Source organism: Malaclemys terrapin, chromosome 4 (genome assembly GCF_027887155.1).
Source record: "Malaclemys terrapin pileata isolate rMalTer1 chromosome 4, rMalTer1.hap1, whole genome shotgun sequence".
Taxonomy (NCBI): Eukaryota; Metazoa; Chordata; order Testudines; family Emydidae; genus Malaclemys; species Malaclemys terrapin.
The window spans coordinates 86,755,692-86,782,914 of record NC_071508.1 but is presented as its reverse complement, the minus strand read 5'-3'; the positions used below and the strand labels follow the sequence as shown (position 1 = coordinate 86,782,914).

The following is a 27,223-nucleotide window of genomic DNA, read 5'->3' as shown; positions in this document are numbered from 1 at the left end:
TTTTGAGGATCATGCCCCAAGTTTACATCTGTCAAGACCGTCATGGCGGTGCGTCTTCCTTGGCTTGAGTCACTGCTATAACTGCAACATTATGAACTGTATGTCTTATGAAACGCACAACAAATACACTGATATAATGCGAGCCGATATAACGCGGTAAAGCAGTGCTCGGGGGGGGGGGGGAGGCTGCGCACTCCAGTGGATCAAAACAAGTTCGATATAATGCAGTTTCACTTATAACGCAGTAAGATTTTTTGGCTCCCGAGGACAGCGGTCTATCGAGGTAGAGGTGTATGTGAAAATGAGGAATTTTTCCATCTGGAGTTTCTGTTCATGACCCCCTGGGAGTTCTAAGTTGCTTGTTTTAAAAATGAGTAACTTACGTGTTGTGGACTAGTCACAAAAGTGACGTGCCCTTTTCAGTGGCAGACTGGTGAGCACTGGGGCGTAGGGAAAACCACCTAGCAGAGCAAATTTGCAAAATGATCTGCTGCCACGCAGCCCCATCTAACATTGAAATAAATAGCTGGAAGCCATGAAAGGTTAAATGTATGTGCCATTGCAGGAGACCCTCCCAATATCTGACCAGGATAGGCTTGTTAACCCAAGGTTTAAGACCACTAAGTGAAGTATTTCAGCTGTTCCTAGGTTAACTCCCTTATTGGCTCCAAGGCAGCGCTCCTGTTCTGAATGTAACAGATTGCAAAGTGGTTACTGTGTAACTCAGACAGAGAGCCCTTCCAAGCCCATTGCTTTTAAGTGACACCTTCCCAGTGAGTGATAGCCAAGCATGTGTACTTGCAAAAAAGATTTGAGGGTGTTTGATACAGAGTGAGATAAACCTTAGTTCTGGAAGTGGGGGCACAGGAAAAGAAGCAGAGGAGGGAGAAGTGTTTGGCTGAACAGTTTGAACATGGGGCTGGGTATCTGTTTGTTTTTTATTTTGTTCATTCTTATTCAAAGCATTAACAGAAATCATGTGCCTGTTCTAAATAAATAGATGAGGAAAGGCCACCCAGGGTGTATGTCTCTTTCTTCTCTATAAGGAATTATCCTGCTCAAGATAGTCTTGACTATTCAGAAGATGGGACAATATTGGTTAGATAAATGGACGTAGTTTCTCATTTTATTAAAAGTGGGCAAATTTAGTCATGATACAAAAGTACTCATTGAAGTGATAGACAACAGCTGCTATTTTTTTAACTTTAGTCCATCCTCTTGCAATTAAAAAAAAAAAAAAAGCACTCTGCGCATCTGCCACACGACTGTGTCTAGGCCAAATGGTTTGTGTGTAGCAGTCCATGATCTGTTGTATGCAAGTAGTAAATTGCTTGTTCGCAGGGTAGTAATCTAAACGCTGCTCTAGGAGAGGCAGGCTATTAGGAGAGGTGACTAAATGGGAGAACACTCTTTAGTGGAGAGCCAATGTTTTATTTAATAAACCACAGTTCACTACTCTTATTCACTGGAATCAAATCATGCGTTCAGAATCACTTATTACAATCTATTTACTTGCATTACCATTAGCCTTGCTCTTATCACTCTTTTGCATACGCTGTAAACTATTTGATCCAAAACATTTCACATATAAAAAGGACACTCTAACCATAGAGAGATGGGAGAGCTAAGAACTATCCCTCTGTACTAGGGGCTAGTAGCAGAGCTGATGTACAGCGAGCATAAGGGCTGTATGCTGACCAGACATCCTCTTAGGGCTGCTTCTGCTATCCTGAAGGCCAGTCGATGCCACCAGAATGAGAATCAGACCCAATAACAGAGAGTACAGTCCCTTTAGGGACTATGTAGACCCAGTTTCAGAGTAACAGCCGTGTTAGTCTGTATCCGCAAAAAGAAGAACAGGAGTACTTGTGGCACCTTAGAGACTAACAAATTTATTAGAGCATAAGCTTTCGTGGACTACAGCCCACTTCTTCAGATGCATATAGAATGGAACATATAATGAGGAGATATATATACACACATACAGAGAGCATAAACAGGTGGGAGTTGTCTTACCAACTCTGAGAGGCCAATTAATTAAGAAAAAAAAAAAAAAAAAAAAAAACTTTTGAAGTGATAATCAAGCTAGCCGAGTACAGACAGTGTGCTAAGAAGTGTGAGAGTACTTACAAGGGGAGATAGTCAACGTTTGTAATGGCTCAGCCATTCCCAGTCCTTATTCAAACCGGAGTTGATTGTGTCTAGTTTGCATATCAATTCTAGCTCTGCAGTCTCTCTTTGGAGTCTGTTTTTGAAGTTTTTCTGTTGTAATATAGCCACCCGCAGGTCTGTCACTGAATGACCAGACAGGTTAAAGTGTTCTCCCACTGGTTTTTGAGTATTTTGATTCCTGATGTCAGATTTGTGTCCATTAATTCTTTTGCGGAGAGACTGTCCGGTTTGGCCAATGTACATGGCAGAGGGGCATTGCTGGCACATGATGGCATAGATCACATTGGTAGATGTGCAGGTGAACGAGCCCCTGATGGTATGGCTGATGTGATTAGGTCCTATGATGATGTCACTTGAATAGATATGTGGACAGAGTTGGCATCGGGGTTTGTTACAAGGATAGGTTCCTGGGTTAGTGGTTTTGTTCAGTGATGTGTGGTTGCTGGTGAGTATTTGCTTTAGGTTGGGGGGTTGTCTGTAAGCGAGGACAGGTCTGTCTCCCAAGATCTGTGAGAGTAAAGGATCATCTTTCAGGATAGGTTGTAGATCTCTGATGATGCGCTGGAGAGGTTTTAGTTGGGGGCTGAAGGTGACAGCTAGTGGTGTTCTGTTATTTTCTTTGTTGGGCCTGTCTTGTAGGAGGTGACTTCTGGGTACTCGTCTGGCTCTGTCAATCTGTTTTTTCACTTCAGCAGGTGGGTATTGTAGTTTTAAGAATGCTTGATAGAGATGCTATATGCATCCGAAGAAGTGGGCTGTAGTCCACGAAAGCTTATGCTCTAATAAATTTGTTAGTCTCTAAGGTGCCACAAGTACTCCTGTTCTTCTTTATGTAGACCCAGACAGTCAAGAAGGAGCTGTGGCCTGGGGAGAGTTTAGGATTGTGGTTTTGTTACTTTTATTACCCTGGAAGGGTGGACTTCTAAGTGTATCTGAAGGACTAAAATATCCACAATAGGCGAGTAATTCTATGGAAAGACCTTGATTCAGCAAAACACTTAAGAACAGGCTTAAAAACAAAGCATCTGCTTAAATCCCATTGGGACTGTGCTTCAGTGCTTTACTGAATCAGGGCTAGAGAGAGGTAAACTACTACAACAGTAAGAGACAGACTGTCTACCAATGTGGAAAGTGAGGCACAATTGCAGCCTGACGGCAAGAGGCATGGCACCCATCTATAAGCCCATATTGTTCTAACTGGATATAATTAAATTAGCATTTTGCCTATATTGAATGTTCTCTGTAATGTCTATAGGTCCATTATTCACCCCTCTCCCCTAATTAACTGTCCTACTCTTTGTAGGCCCATTTTCTTCACCCCATTGTTAATAAAATGGGATCAATGTCTCTGGGAGGGAAGCTTAGATTGTATCTAATTGTTCAAGGGAAAGAGGTATGTCTAGCTGTCAGGTTTTGTCCCAGATTTCTAAGGTAAGATATCCTGTTGGACAGGAGCTCCTTTGAACAGGTGTCTGCTGAAAATTATTATGTTGACTTCAAGGAAGCAGTGAAATCTTGTTCCATATTTATCCAGTGTTTGCAATGCCCATGCCAGCAAGGCCTATAATTGTTCTGCCCCATAATGTTCTGTAAAGTCTGGGGCTTCCATTTTAAATCTCACATGCTTGAAGTGACTACTCACTTGTTTAAAGTTAAGCATGTGCTTAAGAACTGGATTGGGGCTATATGGGGATTCCGTCCATTTCCTAAATGTGTTTTCCATCCCCATGCCATCCAGCTCTTTTGAAAAATAATTCCATTCAACCCTTTCAAATGCCTTCTCTTGATCGTGTGACAGCAACATGACAGGTGTAGTCTTTGCCTGGGTCAAATAGATGACATCTGCAAGTGTCAGAAGGTAATCTGCAGTCTACAATAATCTTTGGGTCTCTCTTAATTAATAATAGTAGCAGAATCTAGCCTATTAGCAAGCACCTTGGCAAGTGCTTGCTACCTGCATGGAAGCTGGAAGGAGGAATCTGGGATGCTGGAGGGAAGAGTTTTTGGAGGAGGCATCAGGAAACCAGTCTGTGTGAATGTGGCTTCAATGCTAGCTGCCGTTGCAGCACTTCTGTAAATAGTGCTCTTAATGAAAAGCCAGTTTAGTTTTAGAAACATGGAGTCCTCTCAATGTATTGCTCAGCATGTGGTACATGAAACAGCCAATATCTTGGTATCAGCATTTAAAAAGAAAATACCTCTGTTAGAGGCATAATCAGTTTTGCCTTGGCTGGGTTTCAAAATCAATGGGAGAAGGTCATATTTCATTGTGGTGGGGTTTTTGTGTGTTTTGTTTTGTTTATTGATTGATTGACTTAATTTGAGATGTCTGGGAAATTATTAAAAAAAAAAATTAAAAGCTTGGGAGTGAGATTCTTTCCTGGATCTTGATAATATGCACTAGAACCCATCAGACCCTGGAGACTTCCCTACAGGCTCTTAGACTATTCTATTATTTTATTGACCATATAAACCTCTTCTACAGTGATAGCTCTTTTGAAACCCCCTTTTGGTCCTTAGTGAGAATAGGTAAATGAGTAGTTGCAATATACTTCCATTATCTGGTTTTCATTTATCTGGATTTCAGTGGAGGCATAAAAACTCTCACAATTTACATTTGTGGGTTGTAGCAGAGGTATGTTATTTAGCAAGTACTCTAAAATATCATCAAAGGATTAGTTATAGGAGTCTTCCCTTCCCCCAGAGAGGTTTCCCTTGCTACCCTCCCAAGTTGGCAACCAATATGCTGGGGAAAATCCTTTTAAAAGGAAATACATTAAAAAATAAAATCCTATTCCATCCCATTCCAGTGTGTTGCCTCATCTGCCCTATCCCAGACCAGCTGGCAGGCAGTACCAGCTCATTATTCCTGTCATCCCATTCCTAGTGCTCTTTCTGCCCTTTGCTTGCTATAACAATGTGTGTGCCAGGACAGCTCCTAATAATCAAAACTAAAATGGAAAGCTTGGAACAAATAGAATGTCGGTGTCCTAGAAACTTTCTCCCCAACAGCCAGCATCTTCTCTTTCCTACTTCCTGTCTCTACCCTCACTTCTATCTGTCACCATATGTACTCTTTGGAAGACATCTGTTCCATTTACTGGTCCTCTGGGCCATGACTTGCTGCTGCTTCAACAGAGACCTTCTGCTAGTCCTGTTTCTTTCCTCCTTGAAGCACAATTCCAGCTCCTCTAGGAACTGTTCATGCTCCGCTACTGTGGTGTAGTACAGCAATGTCAATTGGATGCCCAAATAGGATTTTATATTGGCCTGGAACAGCATTTCAGGGATCCTGCTGAGCTCCCCTCTCATTTGTGATGTAAGTGAAGACCTCTTGGAAACATAACCACACTTTGTCCATATGCCTCCAGTGGGGAACTTGGTGCTCCAATGATTCTCATTAAGGATCTGATCTCACACAGACTTAACTCTCTGCAGGATTGAGACCTAAGTGATTCTTAACCTCATAGTAGTGCAGCTGTACAGCCTTATCCCCAGGGCAGGACCTGGCAGCTGCCTGTGGAAATGTGCTCTGGCTATCTACACAGGAGCTCCTTTCTCCTTCACCAAGGGTTCTCTTAGCAGGGTTTCCTTATATTTTTAGGGTTCCCTTTTATATTCCTCTGTGAGTGCCTTCCCACCCTTCTATTATTTTTTCTTTCCTTATTTTCCAGATCATCCATTTTTTTTAAGCTTCAAATCAAGCTATTTGCCTTTCAAGTTTCTTATGTACATCAGTTAGTGCATCTGGATATCTTGTTTCTGCATGCCTTGACTTCAGTCACTCAAACAGCAAGTTCTTCTGTATTTCTCATTAATTCCCCTGAGCACGTTTGCATCTCAGATCCCATTGATCTTGATTCAGACATTAATTCTCTGTCTGCCTTTGTGGCACCACGCTCCTTGTCTTCCCCAATTGTACTTCATTTATAAGGGGCACGTTGGGCCTCCTTGGTGACTTGTACACAAAGGCTATTTGGAGAGAGAGGCCCTCTTCACAGGCATATGTTTCAGGCTCTCTTGTTTTTAAAATGGCATGTGTAAAGTACAGCGGAGTTCCATTAAAGAGCAGTCCTTTTTGTCCTCCTCCCTTTCACCAGCTGAAGTTTGCCCAATAAAAGATATTCCCTCATCCACCTTGTCTCTCTAATAGCCTGGGGCTGCCATGGCCACAACCACGCTGCATGTATCCCCGCTCCCTGAGTATTTGGAACATAGATTCATAGATTCTAGGACTGGAAGGGACCTCGAGAGGTCATCGAGTCCAGTCCCCTGCCCGCATGGCAGGACCAAATACTGTCTAGACCATCCCTGATAGACATTTATCTAACCTACTCTTAAATATCTCTAGAGATGGAGATTCCACAACCTCCCTAGGCAATTTATTCCAGTGTTTAACCACCCTGACAGTTAGGAACTTTTTCCTAATGTCCAACCTGGACCTCCCTTGCTGCAGTTTAAGCCCATTGCTTCTTGTTCTATCCTTAGAGGCTAAGGTGAACAAGTTTTCTCCCTCCTCCTTATGACATCCTTTTAGATACCTGAAAACTGCTATCATGTCCCCTCTCAGTCTTCTCTTTTCCAAACTAAACAAACCCAATTCTTTCAGCCTTCCTTCATAGGTCATGTTCTCAAGACCTTTAATCATTCTTGTTGCTCTTCTCTGGACCCTTTCCAATTTCTCCACATCTTTCTTGAAATGCGGTGTCGAGAACTGGACACAATACTCCAGCGAGTTATGAAACTGATCAGACGGTAGAGGGGGAGAATGGTAGACAAAAGCATCCTGTTCTTTGGGCTCACTGCAACCCCGCTGGTGGGATCTCCAGGATGAGTGGGGAGGAAGAAGGAAGCAGTACCCTGTCCCTGCCTGTTTTGGGCTCCCAACAGCTCGCAAGTGGATCCTCTATTCTGTCATTTTAATAAACCTTAATACTTAGGCTGGCATCAGAAACTCTGGCATTGGGTACTGGGTAAGTGGCAGCTTTTTTTCAGCAGTACGTGCATCTGACCTAGCCACAGACATTCATGCCTTTGCCACATCCAGGCTGGGTTACTGCCATGCACTCTAGTTGGGGCTGCCAAGTTACTTGAAGACTACTCCGAAGCTCCCATACAACTAATACAAAAGGTGGTCTGTCTGCTTAGTGGAGTGAATTGATGTGAGCACGTTATTCCTGTGCTTTGTGAACTGCCTGAGTTCCTATGTGCTTCTAAGGGCAATGTGAGGTGTCTATAATCTATACAGCCCCTCCTATGATATGGGACCTAGCTATCTTAAAGACCACCTAGTCCACTGTACCATCACAACAGCTAAGATCAGCAGAGGCAGTCTTGTTTTCAGTCCCTAGATATGCAGTCTTGAAGGGTGGATGAAACACCGTGGCTATGGAATATGCTCCATATAGCTCCCTATCAGACCCTGAGTTTGACTTTCTAAACATTGTGTAAGGCCCATCCTTTTGGTCCAGAAGTTGTTCTCCTGGAAATCACTTATATGGAGAGTTTTCCTGTGGCAGCTTGGGGTGGCACAGAGAAGATGATGTTTGGGGCATCAATTGTTTAAATTAACATGTTGCTCACTTTTATGTTGTGTTCTCAGGGACCAGCATGCAGAGCCTTCAAAAATCATTAAATACATGTGACAAGAACCCCCCCCCTCACATTAGAACTTAGCAATGTAGATATTGACCCCTAAATTAAATGCTAAAAGTGCAGCTCCACTCTGAATAGAGACTGATGTTTTCTTCAACAGGTCTGCCCTTTTGTGTGTCATAGCCAGACTTGCTGGCTTTAGTGGTTAAAAGATTTTACTCCTGTTAGCCTTGCAGAGCAAGCCCAGCTCAGTGGGGGGGACTGCATTCTCTTCTGCCTTCTGAATCATCCACAGGATTCCAATTACAGGGCCAACCAGTTACACCTGTGAATGAGGCTAATGGGGCTGCACAGCTATCACTGGGATTATTAGTAAATGCCAGTGGGATTGCACAGGTGACACCAAGGATACAATTTGCCCTGCAGCACCTTTATTGCTAGTGGTGGTCTGTGTCATTCTCTGAGCTTTGGCTGTGTTTGCAGAGCTGGATGTTAGAGAAACCAACATTTTCCTTGTAAACTGAGCTCATTTGCTCTGGAGTCACTCACCCATGATGACATATATATATATATATATATATATATATTTTTTTTTTTTGCAAAGTCAAACTGCACTTTTAGGGTTCTCCAGCTGAAATCCTACTAATAAATGCCACATTATCCAACCCCTTCGGATGCTGAAATGAAGAGATGTCTGACAAAAGCTGAATGAGGAAGAAAAGCAGAGCTATAAGAAACACATAGATAATGAAACCCAAATCCAGGTGATCCAAGGCCAGGTTTGAACGAAAATGGCTCGCTCTTCTAACCCCATTGGACAGAAGTAACTCTCACTGATGTCAGTTACTTGTGGCCTGTATGGGGACAATAAGGTCTTCAGTGTTGTGTTGAGTGCTGAATGAATGGGAAAGAAGTGAGTAAAAGCAATGCATGTTTGAAACCGCTCTAAGGCAGTTAGGGGAGCAACTGGCACCAGAAGAAGAAAGCAAAGTCCTGGGAGCTGTTACATTTCTGTGAGTGTGCTTAATGAGAGAATTCAGTTTAATCCTGCTGCCAGCTTGGCTACTTCAGCCAACATACGCTACAACACCTGGGTCATTTTAAGATTTGGGATGGAAACCACATGAAATTCTTTAAAAAAAAATTACAGTAGAAGTGCAGTCTTCTATGGGTATAGAGAGAAACTGCATAGGAAGGGGGCAGTTTCTATCTGGTCCCAATGATTCTCCCAAGCAACCATGGCGCTAACGGATTTGTACGTCAGTAGGTGACGTTGCCATGACAGTGCCCTAGCAATGCTTTGGGAAAGCGTGTGTGTGTGTGTGAGAGAGAGAGATCTTTGACAACACCATTTTCAGCTAAGTCCTGGTTGCAGAATCTCTAACTTGTGATGAAGTTAGAGGAAGGAAGAACTCAGCTGGATTTTAAGATTGTGGATTGTTGCGTTGGCAGGTAGAAAAAAAGATCTCTTTATATGAAAAACTGAGCGCCAGCCCTGCAGGTCTTGCACACCACATATTGCCAGTAAAATCAATGGGAGTTTTGGAGGTGGCTTCACCTCAGTTTTTGAGTACGCAAAGAATGGATGAGTGGGTGGGTGGGTCCTTGATCTGGAAGCACTGACAGAGAACTGAAGATGGGATCACACAGGGTCCTGTTAATACTGTTACCCCACATTGAGGTGCTGAAAGGGAATATTTTACAAAGGCTTTTGTTTTACCACACACATAATAAAAACAAATTATCGGCTACAGTTGTCATGGTCTGATATGTATTCAGTTATGGTTCAGTATTGGTATTCAATTGTCATCTTCTAGGTCTGTCAGGTAACACTTGAAAAATCACCTGTGCTGGAGTCCAGTATTAAAAAGTGAAATTCAGGTTGGTACTGTGGGAATGTAAACTGCAATCCAGTATTTTTAATATACATGAGCCTAACCTCAAGGAACATTTTTCATTGGCAGGTTTGGATACTTGCTTGCCTGGGTTGGTACCTACCAAAAACATCTTAAGATTATTGAGAAATAAAATATTTAATATACCCGTGTTGTACTAATTTATTTCTTCCTGGCTGAGAGGCAGGAGTTCATGCACATATAAAATGGGGAAAAAAGAGGGAAATGCCTGGGAGCATTTCTTACACGTATTAGGCACAATTTTATGTACTGGGTTGTAGAGATGAGGTGAAACAAAACAGGTGTGTATAATAAAGAGTTGTCTGTCTCAAATTATTATCAACCATAAATTTGTGCATTGCCCCCAGGCCTTGTTCCTACCACTAAGCAGTTTGTACCATCACGCCTCAACTCTACACCGGCTCTCACTGAGAATTAAACAAAAAATAATTGTTTCAAACCACAAAAAATAAAATAAAAAAAATTGTGGATTGGAAGAGCTTCTGCACCTGCCACTAAGGGATGTAGCCTCTTAGGCCCAGGAACTGAAGATATTGGACTAAATCCTGCCCTGAATTAGTGTGGTGAAATTCCAGAGTAACTCCTTCAACTCCAATGGAAGTATGAGCATCAGCCCACGAGCCAGCACTAGGGGCAATCTGAGAAAAGGTGTGTATGAGGAAAGGGTTCGGTCTGGTAAGATGAAGTAGCTGGCCAGAGTAAACCTCATAAGTCAAGAGGCAGTAGAAACCAGCACCACAAGAAAAATGTTGTGCTGAATACCAGCAACATCTCCTGGCTACAGCCAGACCCCTAGAACTAGTCAAATAGTAAAAACAAAGATCTGTTAACATTTTCCCACAAATAAAAGTGCAGTTTGAGGTGTGTGATGATTTGCAATCAAATGTTCAGACAGTTGCTGCCTAGTTGTAAAAATATTTGAATCCTGAATATTCATTGATCTGAGCAGAAATGGTTATTTGGAAGAAGATTTATACCTGAAACTAATTATTGGTTGGTCTCTTGTTTAAAATATTTGTTATCCAATCAAGGGAGCTGAAACAATACCATGTGACATGGTGATGAACCACACACCGTGAAGAGTAAACAGCTCACAGACAACCCAGGAGCTAAAAATTATTCATCCAAATTATTACGTGGTGAATTAACACATTACAAAATTTAGCCCCCTTTTTTGTTAATGAATTCTTCATAAGCTGATCCTGATCTTTTGTCCTCCTCAGACAAAAGCTTGGATATAATTTTCAGGAGATAATGCTGCCTACTTCTTGTTTACAATGTCACCTGAAAGTGAGACCGGGTGTTTGCATGGCACTGTTGTAACCAGCATCGAAAGCTATTTACGTGCTAGATGCGCTAAAGATTCATATGTCCCTTCATGCTTCAACCACCATTCCAGAGGACATGCATCCATGCTAATGACGGGTTCTGCTCGATAATAATCCAAAGCAGACTGGACCGATGCATGTTCATTTTCATCATCTGAGTCAGGTGCCACTAGCAGAAGGTTGATCTTTTTTTGGTGGTTTGGGTTCTGTAGTTTCTGCATCGGAGTGTTGCTCTTTTAAGACATATGAAAGCATGCTCCACGCCTCGTCCCTCTCAGATTTTGGAAGCCACTTCAGAGTCTTAAACCTTGGGTTGAGTGCTGTATCTGTCCTTAGAAATCTCACACTGGTACCTTCTTTGCATTCCAAGACTGCTATAACATGAAATATATGGCAGAATATGGGTAAAACAGAAGAGGAGACATGCAATTCTCCCCCAAGGCGTTCAGTCACAAATTTAATTAACACATTATATTTTTTAACAAGCATCATCAGCATTGAAGCATGCCCTCTGGAATGGTGGCCGAAGCACGAAGGGACATACGAGTGTTTAGCATATCTGGCACATAAATACCTTGCAACGCCGGCTACAAAAGTGCCCTGCAAAGGCCTGTTCTCACTTTCAGGTGACATTGTAAATAAGAAGCAGTCAGCAGTATCTCCCATAAATGTAAACAGACTTGTTTGTCTTAGCAATAGCTGAATAGGAAGTAGGACTGAGTGGACTTGTGGGCTCTAAAGTTTTACATTGTTTTTGTTTCTAAATGCAGTTATGTAACAAAAAAAATCTACATTTGTAAGTTACACTTTCACGATAAAGAGACTGCACTTCAGTACTTGTATGAAGTGAATTGAAAAATACTATTTATCATTTTTATAGTGCAAATATTAGTAATAAAAAATAATATAAAGTGAGCACTGTATACTTTGTATTCTGTGTTATAATAAAATCAATATATTTGAAAATGTAGAAAAACATCCAAAATATTGAATAAATTTCAATTGGTATTCTATTGCTTAACAGTGCGATTAATTGTGATTAATTTTTTTGAGTTAATTATGTGAGTTAACTGCGATTAATCAACAGCCCTAATAACAAGCAACAATTCATAGGTAGAGTATAATATAACTAATGAAGCCTCACACCACCCCTGTATCAACGATGGATGATTGTTTGTATGACAGTAGTGCCAGAGGATTGGGGCCCCATTCAACTAAGCATCGTACAAACACATAGTGTCTGTCCCACTGAGCTTACCCTCTTCATGGACAAGTCAGACACAGGGTAGGAAAAAGGAGCTATTGTTGTCCTCGTATTACAGATGGGGAACTGAGGCATGAGAAATTGAGTGACTAGGCCAAGGTCACACACACTGGCACAGTTGGGATCAGAAATCAATACTTGTTGACTCCTGATTCTGTGTCTTAACCACAAAAGCTGTCCTCCTCCTCCATCATACCTTACTTGGTGTCAGGGCTCAGGGTTAGTAGCAACACTGGTACCAATTCTATTCTTACACAATGCAGGAATAGGTGTAGTGACTGTCATGTGACTGATAATGGCCATGGCCCAGGCACCATGTATCAGAAGAAACTGAATGAAACATGACCATACATACAGCTGCCTGTGGCTTAGGCAAAGCATTCTAGCCTTCCCCTGACGCCCACAGATCTCAGGGAGTAATGGCATGCTGCTGGTTTCATGCATAGATATTGTTAATCATTGTTTTCCCTGTCAGGCATAAAGGACCGTGGAATGGTGAAAGCCTGATGTTAGCCAATAGTGCTGGGGGTGGGGGTGGGGTGCTGGCTTTTGTATTACTGGGGGCCCCATGTTTATGTGTGGGCTGCAGTCCTATGCACCTTCTCTGTTATATGTGTGCCTGGTGTTGTATAAATGAGAGCTGCTCCCAGATCCCTCTCTCCCTCTTATTGCTCCAGTTATTCAGATGAGCTGCCGTCCCTGTGTCAGGAACAGCTCAGCTTATCTGTTGCACAAGTGGCTGTTGCTTGTTCTGGGGTGAACCAGATGGCTAGTTTGTGGCGGGCCTCCTTTCTCGGGATAAACTCGGTGCTTGTCTGATTTCCTAAGGGCAATGTTTTCTCTACATGCTTTAGTGATAGCCTCCAGCAACCCCCTCTCTCTGCCCCACGGAGGCCACACGCCACGTCTGAACTGCTGACTCTGCAGCGTGGGTTGGGTTATTTGTGGAGAGCTGGAGTTGTGAGCAGTGGTAGTTGGCTTTGGGAGCTGGGTGTGCTTGTAGCAGCTAGACTTCATAAGTACTGTACATGTGTGATCCTTTGCATTCTCCTAGTTTGGCTAGGCAGCCCTCTGCTATTCATTCATTCTTTCTGTAGGTACCTTTTTTCCTGACTTGCCTCTCCTTCCTTGCCTAGCTCCTCACCTCTCCGCATCCCTTTCCTGTCTTAACTGCCTTCATGTACACATCTGCTGCTGTGACGGGCCTGGGGTCAGAGCAGTTAGATGGTTCTGGAACAGATTCAGAATGCTCCTTGTCCTACTTTGTGTTGCCAGTCTGCATAGTCACTTTTGACATAGGCAATTTGCACTTGTGTAAGTGCTTAAGTCTTCAAACTAAAAGCTGCTGCTTCAAAACACAGCACAAGTCAAATGATGAAAGAATATACCAGGGTGATGAGTTTACAACCGAGTAAAGACCGCTTCCCTTTATAAAACAGTACCTCATTCCACAGTAATGCTTGTTACTCTTTTGTACGCTGTAGAGTTTGAGGACTTTGCTCTACAATACTTCATAATTCTTTCAGAGGTAGCCTATGCCAACAGGTAAACCTTAGGGGAGATACATTCACCCTTCCCTGCTGCGGTTGTGCCTGACAAATATAGAGGCAATTTTAGGCTGTGAAAAACATTGTGTCTGTACATAATTTTGTGTCTTACACAAAATGCAAAGCCATCATTCTGTTCTGTGGTTGTGGAACATGCCTAGCGCCAGTCTGCTTTGGCCAAAGTCAAATACCAACATGTGAGGCAGCACATATTTTTAGCCTAAAATTATTTGCCACCCCTCACAAGTTGTTGTTTGACTTTGGTTAAAAAGATGAATGGGTGGATTCCGCAACCACAAAACAAAGCATGCAGTTTCAAATGAATACCCAGGACACAAAGCTAGGACTGACTCTGCCTATATAATTTTCTTGGCTATATTTAATCTCTCAGATGTGTTTGGCAGATACTTTAAATTTAAGATTTACAATCAATATCTTATGATCTGAAGGTGAGCTCCTGGGATCCCTCAGTCTTCTGACTGAAATATACAAGGTACAAAGTCAAGTCAATAAACTTAGAGGCTCCAGTGGTGATCTCTGTTCAATCAGCGTGTGTGAAATTAATAAAGCTGGTCTGTCTGTATTTCTTTTGGACAGGGTTTGTCTGTGGGTTTATTGTGATTTTTTTTTTTGCTTTAAACAATCTGGAAACCTCCCCCGCCCCAATTCAGAAGAATAAATATGCATGGCTTGTAATTCTGTTGCAGTTCTTGCGCCCAGCTGATAGGGTGACGTGCAGTTCGGAGGCTTGGAGATTGGCTTTTTGATTTGGCTTCTTGCTGCAGTTGTGCAAACCTCGTTGTCTCTCAGAAGTCCGGCTCAGCGACTTGCCTGGTGCTGTGATGCTGGAAAGTCTCAGCTGAGCCCCGATGCTGTGAGAGAGAAGGGGGAAGCCCGGCACATTCGATTGCAATTGGGGCACAATCCAATTTTTCCTCTTCAATCCCTATTCATCCATCTCTTCCTCTGCCCACATCTCCCCGCCCCAAACTATTGCACACCCCAGGAGATCAAGGCTGGTGGATTTATCAACATTCAACCACCCCTCCCTGCCCCCCGCCCCCGATTTCCCGATGCACTTCCCCACTCACCCTGACAGCTGCAAAAGAGAGCAGAGGTTTTTTAGCAAGCGAGGCAAGTTGGACTGACATGCAAAGGAGGACCCTGCGCCCCTCCCCAGTCACTGATTAACCACCAGATGCAATGAGCTCTGTTTAAGAACCGGCAGGATCTACACTGGGGAGCAAGCAGCCCCCCCAGGAAGTCAGAAAGGCAACCAGGAGGGGTAAGTACGAGGGCTCTATCCCCGCTCTGTAGGAAATGCAGGGCGTATGGTTAAGTTTCCTGCTATGAAGCGGGTCCTGATTTATTGCATGAGAATTCCCATTGAGGTATAGTGGGGTGCTGCGGGGGGCAGGGATCTCGCTGTAAGAGCATCCAGCAGAGAAGGGGTTTTAACATTGGAAACCCGGACAGATTTGTCACAATCGTGCCGTTTTCCTGCCCCTCCCCCCCCCTTGTGTGTGTGTGTGTGTGCACGCACAGATGGAGATAAGCCGGCTGCTGCTGCAGCTTCGCATCGCGGTGCGAGCAGCCTCTGCGCTTGGGCCATGCGAAGAAGCGGGTGGGTTTTGCAAGGCAGGGGGCTGATGTTTTCATGCTCCGGGCTGTTCGGATAATGTAGCTCTATTTCTCCCGCCCCGTAATATCCTGTCTCGGGGGCCAGGAGCTTGACGGGGGATGGGTCCAATCTAAAATAACAACAAGCCGGCGGCAGCTGAGAAGGAAAACGTTCAGCCCGCTGAGCAGTTTCAGACCCAAACCCGAGGTTCAAGGCGAACGTGCCGAGAGCCCTCCAGCTCCTGTGCAAAAGCAAGCGGCGGAGGCTGTAGAGCAGAAGAGGCAGTTTCCAGTGTCCCCTCCCCGGGTTGGTGTGGGGAGGGGAGCGGGCACGTTAGCCGGAGTAAATGCCTCTAATGCAGTGCTATAAATTTCTTGCTTTTCAATGCCTGACTCGGGCTAGGGAAGCAATCCGAAGGGGCAGCGGGCAATTTGCAAAGCGGTTGAAATTGGCCAGGTGCAATTTCCCCTAGGACATAAAAAAAGCTTGCAACAGCGTCGGTGAATCTCTCTGGCTGCAGGCGACAGCGTTTTATTTTTATTTATGCCTGGGAGCTGGGGGGGGGGGGCACACGAAAAGCCCCCACAAGAATGGGGAGCAGGATTGTTATGATCCCTTCAAAGGGAAAGGAACCCCTGGAAGCCCCCGGCGTGTCTGCCTGGCTGGCTCTCAGCGTGTGCGATTAATCTCGCACAGCTGTTGTGCTCCATCCACTTGTGCTGAGATCTTGTTTACCTCGGTTTTCAAATATAGCTACTGCGCCATGCTCTTCCCTAAATAGGGCAAGGGCAGTTTACTTTGTAGTACGAGACAAGCTGGGATTTCTGCTCTTCGGAAGGGGGTTACCCTGTTGCCCTCATGGCTTCTTATGCCTTGGTCTCTCTTCCCCCAAGAGGGAGCGGGGACCAGCCAAATACTGCCAAGCATAGGAAGACATAGTACTTTCTTCTGTACCCATTTTAACAATGGTTTCTTCCAACCCCCACAATCCTCTGAACACACACACACAATTTGACCTAAATGTTGAATAATTTTATACTCCCCCCGCCCCTCCTTTTTTATTTTCATTTTCCCCCACCAATAAGTCTCCCCTTAGGTCTGAAATCAAACACCTGTACATTAAAAAAGTGACATGCCCATTTTTCTCAAGCTGAACTGCAGTGTAATAATGGGGTTCTCGGCCTGCTTGGGATATCCCTGGTGCTTGTTTTTAGGGTTAACCTTCTCAAATGTACTTAAAAATTAAGGTGAGGCGGCGGGGGTGTGTGTGTGTGTCCTATAATGGCCTTTTTGTTGGGAGTGTGAGAAGATACATTTCTATTCACATCACCTTTTCCTGATATCTATTAGGGGGAAAGGACAATTTGCTGAGCCATTTTTGATTCTAAGAGGAGGTCCTAAAGACAGAGCAATGGAAGACTGTGGGCAACCTCTAGCCAACATCTCCCTATTCAAAAGCTTTCATCTGTTCAGCTCTTGCCACCTGCTGTTGAAGCCAAGGAGAGCAGGAGCTGGCTGTAGGGGATCATTAAACTTCATAGGCCTTGTAGATAATTTGTAGGCTTGGTGCAATGGGGAAAGGAGAGGCAGCTTTCAAATGTGGTGCTTACAGTCAGAGGAAGTTTCTAACTTTTCCCCATCTGCAGCTGGGTTACAGGCATTTTATTTGCCTTTTGTGTAGTTTTAGTAATGAAGGTAATTTGTGTTTGGTAACTCGTGTGCTTGCATGTAAACTTTGTGGTTGTCTGTTTCAATAATTTTTGTTCCCTGGATAGAAGTAATGAGTTAGAAGGGGAGAGGGTATAAACCCTCTATTAAAGAATATATGGTTCAGGAAAGAGGAAGTGTTTATCTTATTAGAGCTGTGACATGGGAGCTGGGACTCCTGATTTCTCTTCTCCGCTCTGCCACTAACTTGTAGTATGACCTGGGGCAAGTCCCTCAGCCTCCTTTTTTCTCAGTTTACCTATCTGTAAATAAATGGGTATAATATCTACTGCATAGAGGGGGGAGTTGAAGCTTAATTAATTGCTATTTATAAAGCACTTCAACTCCTCAGATAAAAGGTGAAATATATCCAAACAGAAATGTCTTAGTCTAATAACCCATGACCCCAATTAATATAGTTCCAAAATCAAAACCACCCAAACATGCTGTTCCAGAATTGGCACCAGCAGGCATCACCAAGGGCTTGTGGTTAAGGTGCTGCACTAGAACTCGGAAGTTCACTCCTTGCCTCTGCCACAGGTTTCATTTGGGATCTTGTGCAAGTCACGTAATCTCTCTGCAGCTCAATTCCCTATCTGCAAAATGGGGATAATGACATTTCCCTACCTCCCATTGGGTTTGCAAGGATACATTCATTTAAAGCTGGTGAGGTTCTCAGATACTAGGATTAAGGTGGCCACATATCTATCAAGAAATGGACATGCACAGCAGCACTTGCACTATTCAATATTCAGAATAAATAGCCCATTTATATGTAAAGCGACCATTTAAATTATGACAAGTTAGTGTTCCCAATACTTGTATCCAATCTGGATAGTTCATTATGTTTTGGATCATGCAAACACTCTCCATTGTTCCAAACACCAATCTTCAGAATTACACCACTAGGATATTACACTTGTATTCTAAGTATTGTGGAATATTTGGGTCATGTGAACACTATACCATATCCCAGATGCTTTTCTGTTGGTGCTCACTGAGCATGTGCAAGAGCGTGAGCTGCCCAGTACAATCTGTATTCAAAATAGTAGACTTGACTTGTTGTTGAGGAATGCTATACGTGTCCTTTGCAGAGAAGTGAATTGTTTGAAATGCTGCTCCTGAATTTTCTTATCTTTGTATTTCAAAGGTTGTGGCATAAAAGCTGTAAGTATATGACAGCTGCAGAGTTACACCAGGGATGAATTTGGTTGAGTATGTTTCTATTTTTTTCTCTCTGAAACAGGGGGTATTGAAGCTGGATGGAGATGGTCTGAGAGTCTATGGCAAATCCTACTGCTGGTTAAAAGGTGGTTTGCAAAGGGATTTGACTAGACCATTGACTTCCCTTGTGTTTTGATTTGGTGTGTATCCATACAATTGGACAGCTTCAGAAAGTCCTGGCTGAATAAGACATCCTCCCTTTCCAAGGATAGGAAGTGTTATAATTGAGTGTGTCAGCACTTCTTAGAGAAACCACATTAAAATGAATTCTTCCTCCATAACAATATTTTAAAACCAAGGTTTATAAATATAAATGGATTTTCTGTTCTATTCAGTCAAAATACAGCAATTCCCCATCCCAAAACTTCCTGAATAACCAAGGAGCCTTTTTAAAAACATTTTTGCATGTTTGTACAATCAAAAATGGCTTTGCCTGCCAAATTTAATTTGTTTTTCAATCAGGCGGTAATATGATCTAATTCTGTATTAAAAATAAATAAAGGAAATTAAATTACACAAAGGGGGGGAGGAAATCTCAGATGTAAAATGGAAAAACCTCTGAAGCCAGGAAATTCATAGTTGAGATACTCCGGCATCCAATCACCCCTCTGTGTCCAGGTAATTTCACAGTTATTACTGTTTGTATACCATTTATATTACAGTAACTGCTAGAGGCATCATCCAGGTTGGGTGCCCATGTTGCTAATTGCTATACAAACATGTAGTCAACGACAATGTGCATCCTGAAGAGCTTATGCATCTAATTCTGGTTGTTGGGCAGGGTGCGGGCGGCAGGTGGTTGGAGTTTAGTGGCTGGGATCAATGCTCTGAGATCGATTTAGCGGGTCTAGTGAAGACTCACCAAATCGACAGCAGATCGCTCTCCAGTCGACCCCTGTACTCTACCCCCGACGAGAAGAGTAAGGTAAGTCAATGGGAGAGTTTCTCCCGTCGACCCCCTGTGGTGTAGACCCCCCAGTAACTCAACCTAAGGTACGTCGACTCCAGCTACATTATTAAGGGAGATATTTGGCCTTTTAGAACTTCCTTACAATAGTTTTTGCTAATAAAAAACGCCCAAGCCCGCCAACTAGCACTTGCCATACTAACGATAAAGATCGCTTTTCCAGAGCAGCCAGAGCTTCCATTTTCATTTACTGGCAGGTTATTTTAAGATAGCACAATGATCTCGTTCCATTTGTTACTGTGGCACTAGTACCCTGCCAGGGGGCATAGATCAGCATTCACGTCACACTCCTTGTCAGTGCCGGGCCGGGAAAGCTAATGATCCAGCCAGAGGACCAAATTCGGTGATGAACCCTGGTCACGTGCCACCTGAGGCACATTGCGCATGCGCTAAGTGGAGGAGTACCCAGCCTCCTTTCGTCTGAGCCTCCCAATTACAAGTACAGGCAGAGACACGGTGGTCAAACAGCAATCAACAATATTAATATCTTCTACATCTAAAGGGCTTTTTATCCAGAAAGGGTTTGAAGAGCTTTAAGGCTAGAGCCACAAAAGGATTTAGGCCCCTAAGTCCAACACTTAAGTGCCACTGAGATCATCAAAACCCCTAATCCGTTGCCACCTAAACCTGTAGGTTCCTAAAATCCCTTGGCATCAGAGTTTCTAACCGTGAGCATGTATACAGCCACCTCAATTGTGGCACCTGGGTACCCATCTCATACCTAACCCCCAGCAGGATCCTCAAACTAGACAACCCCCTACCTATGAGGCCTGATCCGGTAGGCAGTCTTAGAGTATGGCTAAACCCACACAAAATGTCCTGGCTGGGGGGGGATGAGAGGGTGGAGGCAGTAACAGCCTCCTTCAGCCCAGTGGTTAGGGCTCTCACCTGAGAGGTGGAAGACCCGCGTTCAGATCTCTGCTCCATGCATGGAGAGAGAGAGAGAGAGCAATGTAGCCGGGTCTCCCACATCAGTGCTCTCTCTCTCTGCATGTGTGGAACAGAGATCTGAATGCGGGTCTTCCACCTCTTAGGTGAGTGCCCTAATTGCTGGGCTGTAGAGCTATTCCTGCTCTCTCCTTGGCCCAATGAGTATTTAATTATTTATACACGGTGGAACAGCTTTGGCGGGAAAGACTGAGATCTCAGTCCAGAATATCCCATAGTCCTGTTACTAAAGCACTCACCTGAGAACTGTATGGGTTCCAATCCCTGCTCCACATCAGGCAGAGGGGAGAATTGGACCTGGGTCTCCCAAACCCTGGGTGAGTGTCCTAATTCTCTTCCATGCAAAATATTGCTTAGGTGCCTGACTCCAGGACAGGTTTCCTGGCTGTGCAACCCAAGCAAAGATAGGTGCCTCCCTCCAGCCCAGATTTAGATGCCTAACTCCGTGGGTGGTGGAGGGCCTTATGACCTACCCCTCTTTTTTGGCATTTCCTGCTAGCTAGCTTAGGCAAGTCCTCCACTTGGCATGCTGCCTTTTGTGGATCCCAAACGTCTTAGGCATCTAACTTTCCTAGTGCGTTGTATAGAGTGTTAGGCGTTGCATTGCCTAAGTCCCTTTGTGCATGGAAAGTATATACTCTTGGGAATCCCTTCAGTTTCCACATTGATAAGCAGCCACCTCTGGAGCATGACTTGGCAGCTGTTTAACAGCACAAAGCAATGCTCTACAGCTGTTTAGGTAGTAATGTAGAATACTGCTGTGACAGACTGACAGTATCCTGGAATATACCGAAGAAACCTCATGGAATTGAGATAAGCTTTATTGAGTTCAGTTTACCCCTGTTGAATTAGGGTTAACACCTTTGGGGTACATTGTATTAAAAATGCAATTATGTATGGGTTATTGTGTAATTCTGATACCTTTTTTAGTGGGCGGGGGGATGCTAATGTACTACTTCTGTTATCAACCATTTGAAGTCCTCCCCCCCTGGGGAGATATTCATACACTAGTTCAAACTGGATTCTCCAGAGACCTACAAACAAAGACTTTTGGAAAACCTCACCGTTTTCTTCCTGACCCAGCATATGGACAGGACTCCTGGTCCACAGAGGGCCTTGAATCCTTAGGGGAGGATTGGAAGGACTTGGCCTACTGAGGCCCTGTGAGATGGTGCAGTTGTCCTGAGCTGAAGCTCTGATGAACTTGTAACCACCATGGGCTCTGGCAGGTGAAAGACTGCACCTGCCAGAGCCCATGTGAGAATGGTGGTGACGCCTGATAAGTCGGGTCCTACCAAAGTCACGGCAGACTGTGAAATCTGGTCTCCCCGGGGAAATCTAGTCTTTGGTGTAATTTTATCCTGTACTATACAGATTTCACGGGGGAGACCAGCGTTCCTCAAACTGGGAGTCCCGACCCAAAAAGGGATTACGGGGGGTTGCGGTATTGCCACCCTTACTTCTGTGCTGCCTTCAGAGCTAGGTTGCCAGAGAGCAGTGGCTGCTGACCAGGCAGTGTCCCACCAGCAGCAGAGCAGAAGTAAGGGTGGCAATACCACACTATGCCACCCTTCCTTCTTCTCTGCTGCCTTCAGAGCTGGGCAGCCGGATAGTGGCGGCTGCTGGCTGAGGGCCCAGCTCTGAAGGTAGCAGCATAGAACTAAGAGTGGCAATAGCATACCATGCCATCCTTACTTCTGTGCTGTTGCTGGCAGAGGTGCTGCCTTCAGAAGTGGGTGGCCAGAGAGTGGCGGCTGCTGACTGGGAGCTCAGCTCTGAAGGCAGCGCCACCGCCAGCAAAAGCGCAGAAGTAAGGGTGGCAATTCTGTGACCTCCCTACAATAGCCTTGTGACACCCCCCCACCACCACCACACACACACCCTATTTTGGGCCAGGACCCCTACAATTACAACACCATGAAATTTCAGATTTAAATATCTGAAATCATGAAATTTATGATTTTTAAAATCCTATCACCTTGAAATTAACCAAAATGGACCACGAATTTGGTAGGGCCCTACTGATACACATGCTAATAAGTTTGTAGGTTCTTTTATTGTTTTGAATGTTTTCTCTGTAATGCTTTTTACCTTAAGAATACAGTAGGCTTGCTTAGAAAGGTGTGGCAACTTACATCTATATTACACTGCTATCTGTCTCTGAAGAGAAAGCAAGCAGGCGTTCTAAGGCAACCTCTTTGTGCTGGGAATGACACAGTGAAGGTAGGGAACTATCCAACCTGGAAATACCCCAGTCAGAAGGGAGAGAGACCTGTGTCTCCACCCAAGAGAGGCCACAGCTGGGGAGCTGAAAGCCAAGAGTGGTGGGCTTACTGACCACTGGGGAGGAGGGAAATCCAGGTGCAGTTGCCCTGAACTGTGACAACTTCATTAAACACAAGCTACAGAGAGAACTTAATGAGGCGGAATGTAATAATTTCAGTTGGGAACTTTGGCTATAATGCTGAGATGAACAGCCCCTATTATTACTAAAATTATCATGGGAGTCTCTTAAAAACCAGAAACCATTAGGACTTCTCTTACCTTTTTTGGAAAGGGGACACCCACCAGTAGCACAGTATTCCATAACATTGTATCAGTTCCCCACTGGATAAGTATTTATCCAGAGGGAAATGTGCCACCTACTAAATTATCAGCACCACTCCTTAAGCACTCTGTATTTCCTTGCTGATCTTCCATCCATGTTTGAGATCTGATAAAATCACAGTCTGGTTGTATGCCTGTGAGGTGAGCAGCAGAAACAACCAATTTGGTCAACTTAATGTATTCTCTGTACATACACGCACATCATATATCATTTGAAAACCTATTATGTCTACTTTAAGATGAGGAACTTTCAAGTGGTACCATAGAAATGGTGATAAACACTGACACCATCAATATGTTAAAATGACTTCTTTGAAATATTTGCATTCATTTGTTAGTTTAATGACTGTGTATTATTTTAAGACATCAAATTGGATTTCTTTGACCTCAAAAGAAGCAACAATCTGAAGGGTAAAACAAAATCTAATAATAAATTTGTGCACGTATCACTGAAATGTAATAGCACAGGTGACATTTCTAGTCAACATCATTCTCATCATCTTGTTCATCACTCTGATCTCTGTCGAGAGTGCGTGGGATACCACAGTCTTCATTGCCTTGGCATATACACAGTTCTGTGCAGGGAAGATTGTTCTCACTTCAGACTAAGTTGATTCTCCAGTGACCCCTAAAGGTGCAGGAACAAATACGATCTTGTAGAAGCTCAAGTGCCATTGAAAAATACAGGAAGTAGCTCATCATCCCCATTTGTCCATGTTGCTTGCAAAGGTGATCCAATATCTGGTTAACATATGTGCGAAGACATCCAAAGCTTTGTCAAAATGCTCTTTTGGCATGCTCTTCAAAACTGCCCTCACATGGTGGAAGTTTGGCCAGTGACTTGTCCTTTTTGATGGCTAGGTTGAGGTTCAAGCAACTCCAGCATCTGTGGGTCGTCTTTTCTGTCTCGCTCTGGTCATACAGCACTGCTACCAACTTCTTTGCTGCAGAAATTGTGGCTTCTCCGTCAGTCTCTCCCAATTTGGCAAAATTTCTGAAGTGGTCAATTCTCTTTGTTTTGACAACATTAAACACAGATTTCCCCCCCCCCCCCCAATACCAAATAGGGATGGCTCAGAGTCACATTCTGTTAATGCATTTACAGCAGGAAGTATGTTGCAGAAGTCAGGAGTGAGTGCATCACAAATTGCATGCACTGGTATGAAGTGATACTTGTCAGTTGTGCTGGTTATGGTGCCCATTTCTATCCACATGTTATCTGTGTTCCATTTTTGAAAAGTAGTGAACAGCAAGGACTAAGACAGCTCTATCAGGAGACCTAATTACTGGGGCTCTTTTGACACCCAGAGGCCCAAAAGCTATATTGGCACATACAGCATGCAGAAGCATCCTTGTGTCCATAGGTGCCGACTTCCTCTCTACTCGGGAGATGCTCGACACCCCCCCCCTCTGCCCCAGGCCTGCCCCCACTCCACCCCTTGCCCCCCAAGGCCCCACCTCTTTCCACCCCTCCCCTGAGCACACCCCCTCCCTCCCAGTGCCTCCTGCATGCCGGGGAACAGCTGGGAGGGAGGGGGAGGAGTTGATCAGTGGGGCCACCTGTGGGTGGCAGGTCCTGGGGGGGGGGGGGGCGGAGCTTGGCTGCCAGTGGGTGCTAAGTACTCACTCATTTTTTTCCATGGGTTCTCCAATCCTGGAGCACCCATGGAGTTGGCAACTATGCGTGTCCCCTTCCTCTTGAGTACTATACAAGTCTTAGGCTTCTTCAGCCGCATGTAGTGGTAGTGGACTTTGCTACTTCACCATTGGAAAACCCTCCAGCAAGAAGGAGTGTTTGTTTGGGTGTGTGCCTACTCTCAAGGGCACTTTGAACCATGTATTCACAGAGGAATTTTACAAGTGATGGCTTGTTGGATGCCACATTTGGAAACTTTTTCTTGGAGGCCCAGGGTGTCCACCAGTCATCTGGTATTTCTTGTATCCAACCTTAGATCCTGTCCGGCACTGTCCTTCTGCAGTTTTCAGAGGTACTGTTGTCATATCTGTTAAAGACTTCAATTACAGAATTAGTTTTGCCAAATCCTTTTAGGACCTTCCTCAAATTCTCAGCAGCCAATTCACTGAATGTGTGGAGTTTGTCTTCAGCCATCATTTGTATGACAGCCATGGCATGCATAGTGTGACAGGGTGCTGGCTAGGAAACCCTGAGCCACACCTCTGTCATGCCAGCTCCAATCAGGAAAGGAGAATTGGAGCTGGCTGAGTAAGCCCGGCCCTAAGTGGCAAATAGGGAACAGCTGCAGGCTTTGTTAGCCAGGGGCTACATAAAGGCTGGCAGGAAGGAAGCTAGGGGGAGGGGAAAGGGAGGAGCCAGGGAGTTAAAGGCCACCTTCCCTCCCTTGCTAGCTGTGGAAGCTAGCAGTCCTGGAGGGTGTAAGCCTGATGCTGTCTGTAGCTACATGGTGGTGGGAACTTGTACTGTAAATAAAGAGCATGGGTGATTGCACCAAAGTAGAGGTCTCTGGCTCATTTGTGGGCGCAGAAGCGGCAGAAGATTGAGGGGCCCACCTGCGCCCTGTTCCACATCGCTCATGAATTCTTTCAGCTTGAGCTTCCAGCTGATGCTATAATTTAGTGTTGCCTGTTCTTCTCATTGTTCCAAAAGCATAGCAGAGTGACATAGGTACAAGTCCTATTGGGTTACTAAGCACATCATTGAAATATCGCTTCATCTTGTGAAGGACAAAGCTCTGTGAAAAATGACTTCTGGACTGATAGCTGCTGTGATTGTCCCTCCCTTGACAGATTTAAATTTGGTCTTCTTGGCCATGTCAGAAATATTTTGAAGCCAGGTTTCATAGAATCATAGAAGTAGAGGATTGGAAGGGATCTCGAGAGGTCATTTAGTCCAGTCCCCTGCAGTGAGGCAGGACTACACAATAACTAGACCATCACTGACAGGTGTTTGTCTAAACAGTTCTTAACCTCTCTGTCTTCTCTTCTCCAGACTAAACCATCCCATTTTTCAATCTTCCCTCATAGGTCATGTTTTGTAGACCTCTAATCATTTTTGTTGCTCTTCTCTGGACTTTCTCCAATTTGTCCACATCTTTCCTGCAATATGGTGCCCAGAACTGGACACAATACTCCAGCTGAGGCCTAATCAGTGCACAGCAGAGCGGAATGCCTGAAGTTTCTTGATTGAGCTGAAGAAGCCGTGTCCCGTCAGAATGAAGTGCATCTTTCACAAATCTCTCCATTTGTTCTCACTAATGTCTTCTAGTCTCAGTAAAGACTCATGTACATCTGATGTTACATGAAGTCCAGTAGGTATGCTAATAAGCACCTCTTGATGTGATTCAGGGTCAGATGGGTTTGTTATATTGTCAGTGACCTGGTTGGTAAGAGGCTAGTATAGCATGCACAGGCAATTACAAATTAAAACCTTCTACCAGGCAGACTGGATGCTACAAACTATATTTATTTGTTTATATATACACACACACACACACACACAACCTTTTAAACTGAGAAGCATTATACAGTATTAGGAATTCATGTATGTTTATATCTATCCACTATGCAAAACTCTGGGTATGCAATCTACATGTACAGCCTTCCGTGAGAGACTGATCTGGCCCACAACTCTCAACAGAAAATATAGAAAACTGTTATAATCCCTTGAGATACTTTGACAACTAAGAATATGCAATGTGAAAACATTTCATCTTCGTATTATTTAAAGATGTTGATATTTACCATTTTTGCCATGAACTAAAGAGCTTCATCAGTTCTGGAAAAAAAATAGTTCCCCATGCAAAACCAATACAAATCTTTTAATGCATTGTCATCTGGTAGCTTTGACCAATATAACACCACATTAAGGTGTTGAAATTAACTTAAACAGTGAAATTGCAAAAAAGGACACTTTCTTATTATGGGTACCATTGTTTCCCCTCACCTACAGGCTTATGGCATATCATACTTTTAAGTACATTTACATGAGGTAAGCTTTCGAATGGTATATGATATGGGGATGTGAGTGGGGGGGGGAGGGGAGTTTCATTAAACTCCAAAAATATGTCCCTTTTTGGAGAATTGCCACCCGCCTATGTAGAGTAGACTTATAGGGTATGGGTAAAATGTACCCCAATGCAGCGGATCAGCACAAGGAGCGCTAAGCCTTAAAAACAAGGCTCATGTGGAATGTAAGGGGAACCTACTCCTTGTGCTGTCCCACTGCAAAAGGGGTAGGTACGTTCCCAGACAGATTTAGTCAGACTGTCCTCAAAATTGTGTGTGGTTTAAAAAAAAAAATATGGGGGGGGAATTTAGAGGATTACTGAAGTTTTAAAAAGAACATTGA

The 27,223-nt window shown here is 44.0% G+C and overlaps 1 protein-coding gene across 5 annotated transcripts in view; it reads left to right on the top strand.

Annotated features, from left to right (window-relative positions):
• Positions 1 to 27,223, top strand: part of SLC8A3 (solute carrier family 8 member A3) — a 210,883-nt gene that overhangs the window by 9,653 nt on the left and 174,007 nt on the right. For 2 of the 5 annotated variants that reach the window (XM_054028668.1, XM_054028669.1), the window contains exon 1: positions 14,571 to 15,107. The exons of the other annotated variants lie outside the window; for them this stretch is intronic. The gene's annotated coding sequence lies outside the window, so the exon portion shown is untranslated. Of the gene's footprint in view, positions 1 to 14,570; positions 15,108 to 27,223 lie in introns of those variants that run through there. 5 annotated transcript variants of the gene reach the window in all.